The 16,804-nt window shown below is 39.8% G+C and overlaps 1 protein-coding gene across 1 annotated transcript in view; it reads right to left on the bottom strand.

The window, feature by feature from the left end:
* Positions 1-16,804, bottom strand: part of LOC307169635 (SLAM family member 5-like) — a gene marked incomplete at both ends in the record, with an annotated part of 281,304 nt that overhangs the window by 232,834 nt on the left and 31,666 nt on the right. The window lies entirely within an intron of this gene.

A 16,804-nucleotide genomic window follows, 5' to 3' on the forward strand; every position in this document is an offset into this window, starting at 1 on the left:
GCGGGAATTGCATGATAACTTTAGCGCCATGTCACGCAAAACAGTTGTTTATGCAAATCAGTCAGTAAAGTTAATTTTACGATTTTTACAAGATCAGTTTTTGTCTCTACATAATTAAATGTGCAACTGTGATATGGCAATTTACTGATGCTGTACAATAGCTACTTTAGCCTGCCAAATTTCATTAGATGTAATTATCAGCTGTTATAATCATAGTTATCTAATTTTGAAGTACAACATATTTCTTACATATTTCTTTCATATTTCTTACATATTTAAAATGAAAGCAGTCACTTCTGCCTTTTTTTAATTAAAAATAATTCTGCAAGGAAAAAACAAGTGTACTATTCCTGTTCCCCTTGTGGTATTTATCTACAAATTGCTTAGCTGGAGAAAATAATGATAAATGTCATTACAGTCACATATTGAATAAATAAAAAATGTCATCAGTCACATATTTAATAAAGTTTCATATTGTCTTTTTACTAGCGGATGAGTGCAGGAAAAGATGGAAGTCCCTTAGAGACACGTTCAGAAAGGAGAAGAGGAAGGAGGCAGAGAGGAATAGGAGTGGGGCAGGCGCAAGCAGTGTCCGGCCATGGCGCTACAGTGGGGTCATGGGCTTCCTCAACCCATTCCTAGAAGATAGGTTTACGTGCAGTAATATGGTAGGGGGGGTTGGGGAAGACCTGACCCCAGAGGAAAGAGAATATGCCATGGCCGGGCACAGTCAGGTAGAGGAGATGCGCACACGCAGTCATCAGTGTGAGTCCAGCCTTCAAGGACAGCCAGATGAAAGCCAGAGCCATTCCAGCCTTCTTGGACAGGCAGGTGGAAGCCAGAGCCAGGCAGGTATAAGCCAGGGACAGGCAGGTGGAAGCCAGAGCCAGGCAGGTATAAGCCAGGGACAGGCAGGTGGAAGCCAGAGCCAGTCCAGCCTTCTTGGACAGGCAGGTGGAAGCCAGAGCCAGGCAGGTATAAGCCAGGGACAGGCAGGTGGAAGCCAGGGACAGCCCAGCCTTCAGCCCTCCTCATTGAGGAGAAAGAGACCACACCACAGCTCCAACTTTGATGAGCGCATGCTAACAGCTTTGGAAGCTGTTAGTAGAAGAGCTACAACCAATGAGGACAGTGACAGCCTTTTTTTTCAAAGCCTCGTGGAAGACTTCAGGTCGCTGTCTGTGAGGACCAGACAGGACCTGAAGTTTAAAATACACAGGCTTGTGTATGAGGCTAGATGTCTGGAGACTGAAGTTGAAGAACACTGGGGTGAGAGTAACGGGGGGCAGCTGACAAGTCTGTGAGGGGTGATTGTAAGCTTATTTCCCTCACAGTCTTGTCAGCTGCACCTTGTGCTTTCTCCCTTTGTTCTAACAGAGTTAAAAAAAAAAGTGTTCTGAAAGTATTAGTTCAAAAGTACAAAACTGTTCTGTATGAAAGTATTGTATGAAAGTATTAGTTCTTGTAAAGTACAAAACTGTTCTGTATGAAAGTATTGTATGAAAGTATTAGTTCTTGTAAAGTACAAAACTGTTCTGTATGAAAGTATTGTATGAAAGTATTAGTTCTATGTTTAAAACTTTGTTATTCATTTGTATCTCATTTTTTTTTTTACATTATTAGTAAAAGAGGCAATAAAATATTGTCAACATTTCTGGTTATGTGTGTTTTATATTATAATATACACTTAGACACTTCCATAAGTGTTTTTAGAGCAGTCTTGCTCAGTCTATTAATATCAACTTAAATTTGAACTAAAATGTTGTTTTTAAAATATGGAGAAACCATGTTTATGAACCGAGATGTGTTTTTAAAATATCGAAACACCATGAATATGAACTAAAATGTGTTTTCAAAAAATCGAGACACCATGAATATGAACTTAAATTTGTTTTTAATTGGTGGCTCTTAAAAGAGCCGTTTAAAGGCATGGCTTATGCCACAGGTTGCCAGGGGACAGCTCCCTCTGTGGAGAAATAGGTCATGAATTTCTCCCGGACACGGATGGACTCCCTTGTGGCATTATTGCTGCCCACTCGGCTGACCTCCTGTAGGCCAGCAGCTTCTCTGTCTCCAGCAGATGGTATGGGCGTCCTGGTGATGCTGGTGGACCTCCTCAGGAAGTTGTGCAGGACACATGTAGCCTTCACACAGGCGTCCACGTTGGCAGGGCTGATTGCAATAACTCGCCTGTACATCCGCCACTGGGCTGTGAGAATGCCAAAGGTATTCTCCACAATCAGCCTTGCCCGTGACAGCCTGTAGTTGAATACCCTTTGTCTGCCGGAGAGATTGTGTCCTGGGAAAGGCCGCATGAGGTCCCGGCGGAGTGGAAAGGCCTCATCAGCCACAAAAACATGTGGCTGTGGTCCCAAATGCTCTGCACCTGGCAGCAGAGCATCTTGTGGCAGGCCAAGGGTCCCATCTCGCAGTGCCTGGCCGAAGGTGGAGTTAGCCAGCACACCACCATCGCTTGTCCTCCCGTAGCTGCCAACATCCACTACCCGGAAGCAGTACTGTGCGTCCACCACAGCCAGGAGGACAACAGAGTAGGTCCCCTTATAATTAAAAAACAAAGAGCCTGAGTTGTCAGGGGCCCTGATAACAACATGTTTGCCATCGATGGAACCAAGGCAGTTTGGAAAGTTCCACCGATGGAGGAAGTCATTGGCGATGTTTTGCCAGTCCTCAGTGGTGGGGACTGGCATGACCTCCTGCACCAAGGCATCCCATATTGCCCTTGCGACCTCTCCAACAATACCTGCCACGGTGCTCACTCCCACACGATAGCTAAAAGCTATGGTGCGGTAGGAGTCTCCAGTGGCCAAGAATCTGAAATAATAATAATAATAATAATTACTTAAGAAAAATTATCAAACAAACAAAAAAAAATCTGTGGTGAAAAGAAGCTAAATACATTTACTTTATATTTTAATAAATAATAATAATTTTAATTAATGCATGAGTAATAATTATATAATAGTATAATAGTCACAGTTCACTTTTCCTGATTATACTTGTTTGTATAATGTAGCCTACAAAAATATATACTTGTTTGTAGAAATGTTTAGACCGGATTATACTTTTATAAATTTTTATTTATAACAAAAAATAGCATTTAAAAACCAATGAAAACAATATTCAATATCCAACCCATTGAAAATACAAAACCAAATACTTATAAAAATATAAAGAAACAAATTAAACCATAAAGAACAAAAATCTCGAACTCACCGTAGACAGATTGCGAGGCGCTCAGCCTCATTAATAGCACGCCGATAGTTGGTATCTTGCCTTCCAATTCGCGGCCCCACTTTTGACAGCAGGTTGTCAAACTGGTCCCTGTCCAGTCTGAAATATTGCTGGAACCTGCTGTCATCCAAACGCAGCTCCTGCACCAGCCGGTGATATTCACCAAGCTGCTGACGGGCATGGAGAATATCATGCACCCACACTGATCTCTGACGTCTTCTCCGCAGGTAGAGCAATGCCACACCAAACGCAATAACTTGCTCATCCATAGTATTGTCAGTTTGATTAGAAAAAGCCGCGCAATATTATTTATAGGCAACATTTTCGCGCTAGAACGCTTGTTTATTCAGCGGGAATGCAATTCATTTGGTCAAAATAATAATGATTTTGACCAATTGCAGCTACAACCAGGACAGTTATTGTAATGTAGATTGCACACAAATGAATGTTATACCAAGTCTATTAAACATCCTATTATCTGCATGTTGAAATTAGACTCATGAACACAAAAGCCAGAACACACAAATGGATTTTTTAATTTTTTTTATTTTCGTTAGCAAAATAACTATAATTGTTAAGGTCTTTCCATCTGCCATTTTGTTACTTTCAAATTTAAAAGATTTCATTAGGTTAACTTATACCCTACGTGAGGCCACTCTGCACAAAATATGATACTGATTTATGTTAAGTTCTTATTTGCTTTGCGGCCCCTTTAAATAAAGTTTAAAAAAAATCACACATTCTAATCTACGTCAGAGCGTCAGAGCGTCCCCGAATCTTTCTAGGCGTCGGTTGCAGGGCGGCGAGAGCGAATTTTGCCGCTCTCGCCGGCGGCGGTGTGAACGCACAGTAACTGTACGTTCACACCGCCGCCGGCGAGAGCGGCAAAATTCGCTCTCGCCGCCCTGCCACCGACGCCGTAGAAAGATTCGGGGACGCTCTGACGCTCTGACGTAGATTAGAATGCGTGATTTTATAAAAAACTTCATTTAAAGGGGCCGCAAAAACCGTTGCTGCAATTGGTCAAAATCATTATTATTTTGAGCAAATGAATTGCATTCCTGCTTAAAAAACAAGCGTTTTTAGTTCAAAGAAGTTCTAGCGCGAAAATGTTGCCTATAAATAGTGTTGCGCAGCTTTTTCTAATCAACTAACAACACTATGGATGACAAGTCGTACAATAACGGGAAACCCGCAACAGAAATGATTAATTTTTCCTCCATTTTGCTTAGGAACTAATGTGGTGGGAACCAAAGTTTACAGAATTGTGTTCTCTCGTATCCTCTCAGGCGGAGGACTTCTACATTCCGACTGGTTGCCGCTGGTTGCCGCCGAACCGCGTCATAGCTTATTACCATAAAGTTGACTTGATTTCAACTCTTCTCGCCGCTCTCGCCGTCCAAGACGCGCCGCGCCGCCCTCGCCGGAGCTCGCCGCCGGCTCTCATTGAAAATGAATGGCTTCCGGCCACTTTGACGCTCTCGCCGCCGGCGGCGGGGGGGGGGGGTGCTTGGGGTTCAAGGCGACCCTTATTTAGAATGTCACTTTATGGTTTCCATGGTGACGCGTCATTGCTTGCAGCACACACCGCAGCAGCAACAGAGCTGAATGAATGATGATCTGCTTTTATGTCATTTTTTCCCTTTTTTATTCAGAATATTCACAAATGTGTTAGCTATGGCATGAAATATCTGATATTCCGATTGTCAAATACATGCAAGTGGAATGTTTTGTATTGTTGTATTGTTGTTTAAACACCTTTATAACGATCGCATTGCGTTAGTTGAGCTGTATGCGCGATGGGCGGCGCCATGTTAACTTGTGCCGCAGACGCAGGTCAGAGAATCGGATCTGTTGGATTTACAACACGTGAATTCATCCACTTCTCCCGAAATACTTAAAAGTAAGTGGCTGGTGAACTGGGAGAAGTAAACATTAAAGTTACTTACACAATGTGTATCTGATGTGAATAAAACGTGTCAAATTATAATGGAAAGGATTATTATTACCTCTTCCATAGACATCAGTGTGTATTTTACAAACTCTAAATGTATTGTTTTTTTTAGTACTTATGTGAATTTATATGTCTGAAACCTAAAATAAACAGTATGTGGTTGAAAACACTGAAAAGTTGTGATATATGACAGCTCTGAGCGCGCCTGTCTCTGGCTAAATTCAACATTTGAATTTAGCAGTTGATCATGTGATGCACTGACCGTTCTAATCACACCGGTGTGAACGTGCGTGCGAAAGGCTTAAAAACAAGAAATTTTATGACACAAAATTTTGAAATAGGCTTAAATCAAACACATTTAATTCAGATTCTTTAATTCAGATATATATATATAAACAACGGAAAACAAAAACAACGAAACAAACAGCTAGCTGACCCCTAGAGGGGTGGGGAAATGGGGGGGGGGGGGGCGACCCCCCCGCCCCCCCCTGTTCCAACGTCTATGCTAAGAAGTGTAGGTGTTCTGTTGTGGGATGTAAGAATGGACATACTAGTCTTCACTGACACCAGAGCCACTGAAAACGCAGCGGATGGATTTTATTTATGAAGAAAAGGCACCATTTAAACTTCATAAATACGAGATTCATTTTCTGACTGACTGTTTAGTGAACGAGGGTCAAAGTTAATCCTAGAGTGTGGATCGTTCTAAGTGTCCGTGCAAAATAAAAAAAAAAGTCCTTCATGAATGTCCATATGAAAAGGTATAGAAGGGAAATATTAATATATATACAATCATATTGTGTACTCATTTTTCATGGGTACCATACCTACAGTTCGCGATCCAACGTCACCTCCAGAAAAAGTAAGTGTATTTTATGATTTTTGAGCAAATAGTCATTTCAATCGATGTCAGCCAGTTCAACAACAAATGCGTCTAAAGCACTGGTCATTATATAGATCAGTGGTCTAAAGCTATTTATTGTCGTCGTCATAGGATGTCTCAATACGTCAGACAGTTTTATGTCACGTAGGCATTTTTTTGCAGCATTTACAAATGTAAATAAATTAAGGTCTGCTCTATCTCCATAGACAGTAGGCTATATAAACGTCTATCTCCCTCCCCTTAAGAAATAAATTAAAAAAATCGTTTGTACTTCACAGTAGGCTAGTGTGTGTGTGTGTGTGTGTGTGTGTAGTTTCAAAAAATTGCGCGAACGTTATCATAGTTCGTGTGTGTGTGTGTTGCACATCCATAATGGCAAAAGGGACGCGATTAAAACTTTGTAAGTACATAAATGTATCAAATAACCATTCCGAGACGTTTATTCTCATTCGTGTTTATTCTGTGCCGGAGTCTCTTCATCATCTAGTGCTGCGTTCCAGTCCACTTTTAGACACGCACTTGCGAACTTCCCTAAGCACTTCCCCTCGGGGGAATCCCTGCCGCCATTTTGAAGTGCGTTCCACTTCGTGAAGTGGACGAGGGAAGTTTATATGGACAGACCCTCGTTCCCTCGATTTTGACCGAGGGAGCGAGTCTACTTCAAATGTACACTTCAGGCACCTATATGTCCCACAATGCAGTACGATTGTGACGTCACCACAGATCTCGTCTAATCACCACCACAACAGACAACTCTATGATATATTAATTATATTTTTTTTAAATTTAAAACAACCCAAACACACCTATAAACATTTGGATGCTGCATTAAACAAATTCTTAAAGGGAACAAAATGTAAATAATAAATCAACTCCACAGCTGATTCCAAGTGATCAAGGGCTTAGGATGTTCCAGTTCAGACCATTGCAGTTTCCGCCAGTAGTGGGCACTCGCAATGACGTACATCCGAGTGAACGAGACGGAGGGAAGTTTGCGAGTGAAGGGCATGACAATTTTGGACTGGAACGCAGCATAGGTCCAGCAGCAGGGCGGGGATACATACAACCGGCACATCCGGGAACTTAACTGTCAATTTCGTAACAGCCCCTTTTTTTTAGGGGAAAACAAGCCAGACTTCCTAGACTTAAAGAAGTGTTAGACTCTATTATAGATGAATCACAATCTGGATTTATGAGGAAACGACATATTGCAAATAACATTAGATTAGTGCTGGATTTATTGGATTATAATGAGCTTATCACTGACAACAGCTTTATTCTGTTCCTTGATTTTTATAAGGCGTTTGACTCGCTTGAACATGGTTTTATCCTGCAAGCACTTAAAAAATTTGGATTTGGCAATGGCTTTTGCAGAACTGTCAGGACCCTGTATGCAAATGGTAGTAGTGCAATAAAATTGAAATTTGGTACCTCCCCTAGATTCAGAGTGTCACGTGGAATCAAACAAGGGTGCCCAATCTCCCCATACTTGTTTTTGATCGCCTCTCAATTCTTAGCTCTACATGTCTCTAATAGTTCCCTGGAAGGGATAACATTGGCTGAAAGAAGTATCATCCTTAGTCAATTGGCTGATGACACAACCATCTTCCTAAGAAACGCATCCCAGATCCCCCTTGCAATAGAGTTGATCAGAGGATTTTCACAAGCTTCAGGTCTCAAATTAAACTTAAGAAAATGTGAACTAATGGCAGTTAAAGAATGTGAAGTTTTAACTATATGTGACATCCCTGTGAAGGATCAGGTTACATACCTGGGAACAATAATAACTAAAGACCAAAATATAAGAAGTCCATTGAATTTTAGCCCAATCATTGAAAAAACACAAAAAAAGTTAAACTCATGGCTACAAAGAGACTTATCTTTAAGAGGAAGAGTGTTACTGTCAAAAGCGGAGGGAATTTCCAGACTTGCTTATTTGGCGGCCTCTTTGGATGTTGATTCTGGGGTATCGAAAAGAATTGATGATATGCTGTTTAATTTCGTGTGGAAAAACAAAACTCATTATGTCAAAAAGTCTGTAATAATGAATACAAATCAGTGTGGGGGCTTAAATTTTTTGGACTTCACAACTTTAAGCAATACCTTCAAGATCAACTGGCTCAGACAATTCATTAATAATCCAACATCACTATGGAATTTTATTCCGAACTATATTTTCTCTAAAATCGGTGGCTTGAATTTTCTGTTGTTATGCAATTATAATATTAGCAAAATCCCAATCAAACTGTCCAATTTTCATAAACACATGCTTTTGTCTTGGTCTCTCTTATTTAAACATAACTTCTCACCTCATCGATATTACATTTGGAATAATAAGGACATTCTCTTCAAAAATAAATCTTTATTTTTTGAAACCTGGTACAGAAATAATATTTTACTTGTTGGCCAACTCTATGACACAAATGGCAGACTGTACAGTTATTCAGATTTTTTGCGGAAATTTCAAATTCCTGTTTCAGTTAAGGAATATGCAATTGTCTTTGATGCAATTCCTTCTGGAATCAGAATGCTGTTGGGAGGCATTGATTTCCCATGGCCACTGACTCACACTATGGATTTATCTGATACTGTTGTGGGGAGTTTATGCTTTTCTGCGGTGCACCAGACTAAAAATAAAACAATTAGGACTTTATACCAAAAAGATATTGTTACTATTCCTTATATAATCCCATATTGGAACAGTTTAATAGAGAATGTCCCTTGGAAAAACGTTTGGTCTTTGCCTTTCAAATATATGCTTACTAATAAAGTGAGAGAAGTTACGTTTAAATTAATTCACAGATTCTACCCAGCAAAGTGTGTGCTTAAGCGGTATAAACCAGATATTGAATCTGAATGCTCTTTCTGTAAAAGGTCAGATGAAGATATTTCCCATTTATTTTGGAAATGTTCCTATACGGAAAAATTCTGGTCAGATGTCCTTGAATTTATCCAAACCTATCTCATTACAGACTTCTCATTTTGTTTTAAGGATGTTTTCTTTGGTGTGGTCGACCTTAAGACGGACAAGGAAGGAAAATATTTCATTATTAATCTTTTATTTCTACTCGCTAAATATCACATCCATAAATGCAAGTTCAGGGGCTCTAAACCTTTTTTTCCTGTATTTGAAAGTGAAATAAATGAATATTTGGACTCTATAAAATATTCAAAGAACTGTAAAGCTCTGAAGACTGTGCAGATATATTCAACACTTGTGACGTCACGTGACTGAATGATATTGAAACTCTTATAACTGTAAGTGATACTATGAATTGGACTACTTGTTGACTTGCCTTGCTGGACTTTGCAGACTCCCTGGAATATGTTTTATTTATGTATGTATTTTGTAGTTGTGTGTATGTGTACTTGTTTGTGTTGTTTGTAACTGCAAATACTGTCAATAAATTAATTAATTATAAAAAAAAAAAAAAAAACAAGCCAGACTTCCCATAGACTTCAATATAAAATAGCGGCACAAAACAACGTCCGTACACAGCCGGCAGACGTGTATAACTTCAGAAATCACTCAGATGAAATATGTCGAGTAATTATATGTCCACCCTGCCTTCCATAGAGCGTGAACGATACATTTATAAACTTAATTTGGGCAACTTAAAAACATATCCCGTTTCATTCTACCAGCGTCAAATTGGTCTAACAACCCCACCCAGTGGTTTACCCGGACATTTAGTCCGGGTAAACCACCAGTCACCAGGTAGCCGGGTAGCCAGTGAATGATTTTACTACGGTTTTAAGAAGTAAACATCTTTAAATGTATAATATTGTGTCTTTATATTTAGAGTAGCTACTGAGTGCACTTTTCTGTCCAGCCATACAACTAGCCTGATTTAGCTTTCGATAGCATCATCCGTAATTCATGATATTTCCATAACAGCAAGATATTGATGATGATGGCAGGCAGAGCTGGGCAAATTCCATGGAAATGTATTTAAAATAAAATAAAAAATACAAAATACTGTGTGGAAAAAAAATAATTAAATCCAAATACATAATATGGGTAGCCTACTGTGTGAAAAAAAATGTTTAAATACAAATTACATGTTTGTAAGGGTTAGTACACGTCCTCAATCCGTTACTGTGTATGGCGCTCGCCGGATTGTTTTCCCCTAAAAGTGGGCGTGAACCTTTTCAGAGACGTTCTATGACGCTACGCCGGTTGTATGTATATGCAGCTCATTTACATTTAAAGTGGTACACGGCAAAACAGCTCTTTTTAAAACAGGCCCCAAAAATGACATTTTCAAATGGTTATAATAAATTAACTGTGGGGTATTTTGTGCTGAAACTTCACAAATGCATTCTGGGGACACCCAAGACCAATATTACATCTTCTAAAAAGGGGCATAATAGGTGCCCTTTAAATATAATGTCACGGGGTGACGAAAGACAGGCGGAACCATTCTTCATGGAGGATGTTTCCCCGCCGGAGTAGTTCCGGTGCCACACCTGGTCGGTTCCGGTTGCCCATGAGCTATGTTCAGAAAAATAAAAATCTATAATTTTGACCCATACAATGTTTTGTTGGCTATTGCCACAAATATACCCGTGCGACTTAAAAGACTGGTTTTGTGATCCAGGGTCACATATGGGGAAAAAAGGTCATTGCTTTCTAAATGGGTCATTCTATCTGCAATTATTCTTTCCATTATTTTACACAACTGTGTATGTTAAAGCAATTGGTCAATAACTAAATGGGTTTTTCCCTGGCTTAAAAATACTATAATTGCATGTTTCCACACTGATGGAAGCTGACCAATTCCCCAAATTTTATTTTAAAAATTCAGTATTATTTCTAGTGTCTCATCTGTCATATTTGCTACCATTTTGTAACATACCATGTCTTTTCCTGGAGTAGTTTGTTTTGCATTAAGGACTGTTTTTTTTTTTTCAACTCAAACATATTTAAAGGTATGTCTAATGGATTTCCTGAATGTCCTTTCTTTTCTAAAACATCTGGGAAACTTTCTAACACTTTCCTTCTGTTCAAATGTGCTTCCTTAGTGAGGTTCTCAGAACTATGCACTTTCCTAAATGTTTGAGCTAAAACTTCAGCCTTTTCTAAATAAATCTAGTAACTGCCACTTTATCATCACCACTATTTAATACAGGTAATTCATAATTCCTTCTAACTCCTCCCATCCTCCTTATCATTCCCCATATATCAGATAACTTCACATCCCTTCCTATATTACAGAATTTCCTCCAAAAGTTGCACTTTTGTGTCTTGTTTTTCTAACTACTGCCTGCTTTCTTTTATACTCTATCAAAGCATCCTGAGAATGATATTTCTTAACATATTTAAAAGCTTTGTTTCTTGCTTTAACTGCTTTACTGCACTCATCATTCCACCATGGTGCATTCTTACATTTCCTATTTCCTTTACTTATTGTTTACTCAGCTGACAATATTATTTCATTTATTAATGCATTATTAAACTCATTTATTTCTATTTCTTTAATCTCTTTAAGTTTAAGACATTTTACTGCACAAATGATCTGAAAATCACCCCTAAACCTACCCATCTCCACCCCTTATATCTGGATCCAACTCCGCCCCCTGGATCTCGTGTACTGCTTGGAGCATTTGGAAACAAAGCTTGTCTATTTCCGGATGTAATCGCGTGCATCTCTGATGATTATACTTTTTTTGTGTATTGAAAAAAACTGAGATTAAACACACTCGCAAAAAACACACCCCAAAGCGGAGACGTTATAGCGTTGCCAGCGTCACTGAGCGGAGTTCAGATACTTGACGCCCTTGCCGTTGTACTATTCTTTGAAACGTCAGGGAGCGACTCGAGTAACTTAATTGTCCTCTAAACCATCAGGAATCAGCGGTGAGAAGAAGAAAGCTTACACACGTGACAATGTTTATTTCAGTACACCCACACCACCACCAATGCCACACCACAAAAAGAATCGTGTAAAACCCAGTAAACCCTGATATTATTACTCGTGACATTAAAGCAACAACATGGAACTTTTCCTCTGCGGTCGCCCTACAGGTTGGAAGCGGAATTGTCCATTACCGCTGTCGTAAAATGATTTACGGTTACTGTATATGAAGCATGTAGGTTTTTTTTCATATGGGCAATGATAATATTATTAATCTTCCTCCTTTTATAATTTATACATATTTAGTAGACTAAACATTTTAACTCAAACATTTGCGATTTGCATGTCGATTACAATGCTCAAAACGGAACGAGAATAATAGCGATAGCATCCTAACCATCTAAAACTAACGCATGTGTTTACTAGCTACCAGATTGATAATTCGCTCATCTACTAGCTGATTCATGAAGATAAATAAATGGAGGACCAGATAGTTTCCATAACGTAGCCAGGCACACAACAGATTAGAAAAACTAAAGATAGTATGCAAGCAATTTACAGTTACTTACTAGTTCAACAGCATGACGGCCAAGTCAGCATCGGTCTGGTAACACTCCTCCTCCATTAGCTCACGCCAGCGAGAAAACGCTCGACCCATATTGATCCTCGTCCTGCCTTTCAGTTTATCACTCTCCCTTTTCCTCTTCCGACTCTACTCCGACAAAACCTTGGACTTCTTACGTTTCGCTGCTGCTTCAGCCATGACGAAAACAGACGCACGAAAACAAACGCGCTGGTTGGCCACATTTGAGGGAGTGGTGGGCGAAGTGACGTATGCCGTAAAGCAGTCGAATTTTGTAGTTCTTTTTGAGGGCTGGTTACTACCCGCACCGCGAAGTTACATAGTGCCAGTAAAAGCGATACAGACCCCGTCAGGCTCTGGCAGACGTCTCATTCAACCTATTGTAAGTCGATGTACTATCACAAGGGTCTTGGAAATATATTATGAAGGTTGAAAAGCTACATGTTGTTACTTTAAAATAAAACATGCGTATGAGAACGTGTACAATATAACTAAATTAACGATCTCTTAAATATTTTCTAATTTCACTAAACATTTCATTAAGTTTCGTCAATTTTTTTTATTAAACATGGGCCTTTATGTTCATTAAAAATACATTTTATGCTATTGTATGCTCATTCTTTAAATGTAGTCAACTAATTTAGACGTGCAAACTGGATGCCGGTGTGATGTGTGAACGTGCTCGGCCAGATTCGGCTCGAAGTCGCGCATCTTCGGATACGGAGCCGCGCGTGCTGTTACAAAAAAGTCCGTGAACAAGCAAAATGGGGTCTTACGCACCCAACGCAAAATATTATCAGAGCTATTCTATATGTTTATTAATTTGCTGTTTACTCAATAAATACTCTAAGTCATGTTGTTTGCATCTTCTTCTTTTACTTTTGTTTCCTGTATCGTTCATTATTATGCTCTACTGTTTCATACAAACCTCAGTGTAGAGACGTGGACAAATGTCTTGGGTTTCTAAATGTACCAGATAATATAAAGGCTAGATGTCTCTTGCGCGCTGCTGGCCAATGAAGGTCGACGTCCGCACACGGCGGCCATCTTACCACAGTGTGCTCGCTCACTCGTGGTGCATGTACTTTTAAATAACCATAACTTGCTCAATTTTCTACCGATTTTCAAACGGTTTGGTTTGTTATAAACGTCAGAGATGTAGCTATGACACTGCATACATATGAATAATTATAACAATGGACTTCCATATAAAATAATTATAGCCACGTTAATGACGTTTGTAAGAAACCAAACCGTTTGTAAATCCGTCAAGATTTCACAGAGATAAGAGGATTTATGTGCGTGCTGCTCACTCACCTTAATTCACAGAGCCCTGTGGTAAGATGGCCGCCGGTAATGTCGGAAGTGACTCCGCCTTAAGACATCTAGCCTTTATATGATATCTATGGGTTTAGTTACCAATGATCACGCGCGTGAACACAACAATCGATTACTATGACTTCGACCGAAAACAGGATGTAAATACAGGTATGAGCGCTGGCTGAAATAACATAATTTTTATTCATATCTTTCACATCTACTGCAGTCAGATTCACCCGTGTTCACTCTGAAGGAATCACTCACATTGGCTGTGCACTTGTAATGACACATCAAGGATGTTAAGAGGCTAAAAGCAGGTATAAAACTTGCCCCATTGAAGTCAACAGGGTGCAAATTTTAAAAAGAGGATAACACGGTGTAGGCAACACCGATTTTTGTCGTTGTTTTCTGTACTGACAGCACTCCAAATTTACAAAAAAATTAGCTCAATGTTAAAATTGACCAGAGTTCTCCTTTAACAGTGTTTTAACATCATATATATAGTGATTACATATAAAAAAAAATAATAATAAAAAAACAGTAAATGCAAGACAGATATGAGAGAAAAACTACCTCTGCTTCCCCGTCTGCATACACCATGAAAGCCATATCACCCTGTAGCCCAAGACAGGTTGCCCACTGAAGCTAAGCAGGGCTGAGCCTGGTTAGTACCAGGATGGGAGACCTCCTGAGAAAAACCAGGTTGCTGCTGGAAGAGGTGTTAGTGAGGCCAGTAGGGGGTGCTCACCCTGTGGTCTGTGTGGGTCCTAATCATAGACTGTAAAAAATAGGTCCTAATGCCCCAGTATAGTGACGGGGACACTATACTGCCAAAAGAGCACTGTCCTTCGGATGAGACGTTAAACCGAGGTCCTGACTCTCTGTGGTCATTAAAAATCCCAGGATGTCCTTCGAAAAAGAGTAGGGGTGTAACCCCGGCATCCTGGCCAAATTTGCCCCTTGGCCTCAATTCATCATGGCCTCCTAATCATCCCCATATACTGATTGGCTTCATCACTGTCTCCTCTCCACAGTAAGCTGGTGTGTGGTGGGCGTTCTGGCGCAATATGGCTGCCGTCGCATCATCCAAGTGGATGCTGCACATTGGTGGTGGTTGAGGAGATTCCCCATTCTATGTAAAGCGATTTGAGGTCTCAGAAAAGTGCTATATAAATGTAACTAATTATTATTATTATTATTATTATTATGTGTCTGAGCGTGAACGCTTAAAGCTACGTGTAAGATTTTTGTAATAAAATATCCAAAAATCACTTGCAAAGTGTGATATATTTCCTCCAGTTGTGTACTTACAATATCCCAAAAGTTCCCAAAGATTTTTCATTTCAGAGAAATTCCAATTTTAAATAATGGCTCGTCCCTGTCACCCTGTTCACTTGACGCCTATCGATAACATAATATCCACGATATCCCTGGTTTCCGCTCGTACTGCCATAGTAACCATGGCGACAGACGTGGACAACTGCGTTAAGTCTAGCGCGCTCACACTGTTGTTGTTTCGTTCAAACATTATGGACCATGGCGAGCAGACTTTGGGAAAAAAGAACTAAAACGAGGATCAATACCAGAGTGGCATTTTTCGAGATGCGAGCTCCACGTCCATGACTAAATTCGACTTGACAGAGCAAATGCAGAGAAGAGCAAATGTACATTAAACTAATCAATGTTATAGCTCAACATGATGAAATGTTAGAATATGATCAGTATGTTATAATGTCGATCTAGCTTTACTGCTAGTCTCATACAGACACACTAACACATAGCATACCATTATAAATTTCAACACTCTCAAATGCAGTTTAGTATGATAGTGTAACTTTAGGCTAGGTGAAACAGCCTGCGTTACCTCACAAGATTCATTCGACAAATAAACTGACCTGTGTTGAATAGTAATTCAGCACTTGCATGTAGTTTGGTAGAATGAAATGTCCTCATATATCAGCGGGACTCGCGTGTGGCGCTGATATCTGTCTCATTAGCAATAAGACCTGCCTCATACCACAGTCAAGTAAAAAAACATGAATGTATTCACTCATAAACTGTATAAACATTATTAACGTTAGATCAGAGAATGTCTAATAAGAGAAGTTTCACTCTCAGTAAACTTCCGGCTTCTGAACTGGTTGCAGTTCCACTCTGGCTCCATATGAGGGCGCTCACAGGACGAGTGCAGAATGAATGGAGGTCAATGGCGGTATACCCATAGATATCATATAAAGGCTAGATGTCTCGTCCGCGCTGCTGGCCAATGGAGGTCGACGTCCGCACACGGCGGCCATCTTACCACAGTGTGCTCGCTCACTCGTAACATGGTGCATGTACTTTTAAATAACCATAACTTGCTCAATTTTCTACCGATTTTCAAACGGTTTGGTTTGTTATAAACGTCAGAGATGTAGCTATGAAACTGCATACATATGAAAAATTATACAAATGGACTTCCATATGAAAGAATTATAGCCACGGTAATGATGTTTGTAAGAAACCAAACCGTTTGTAAATCCGTCAAGATTTCACCGAGATAAGAGGATTTGTGTGCGTGCTGATCACTCACCTTAATTCACAGAGCCCTGTGGTAAGATGGCCGCCGGTGATGCCGGAAGTGACTCCGCCTTAAGACATCTAGCCTTTATATGATATCTATGGGTATACCCCTCAAAATCCACTTTTCTCAGGATATAATGAAAGAATGTAATGTAAGAATGTAAGAAATCGAAAGGACATAAGTACTCGTTCAATCAACTTTCGACCTATAACCCATGTTGAACTTGCAAAACGTACAAACAAATCTGAGATTTCCCAACGGCAATCGGGTGAAAGAGACACATTTAGCCGTCTAGCCCCATAGACTCCCATTCATTTTGCACTCATGACGATCGCCCCCAGTGGAACTCTGGTGGAACTACAACCAAAATTCGGTACAATAGGACTTAATA

The sequence above is a fragment of the Squalius cephalus genome, assembly GCF_949319135.1.
Source record: "Squalius cephalus genome assembly, chromosome: 13".
In the NCBI taxonomy this organism is placed as follows: Eukaryota; Metazoa; Chordata; class Actinopteri; order Cypriniformes; family Leuciscidae; genus Squalius; species Squalius cephalus.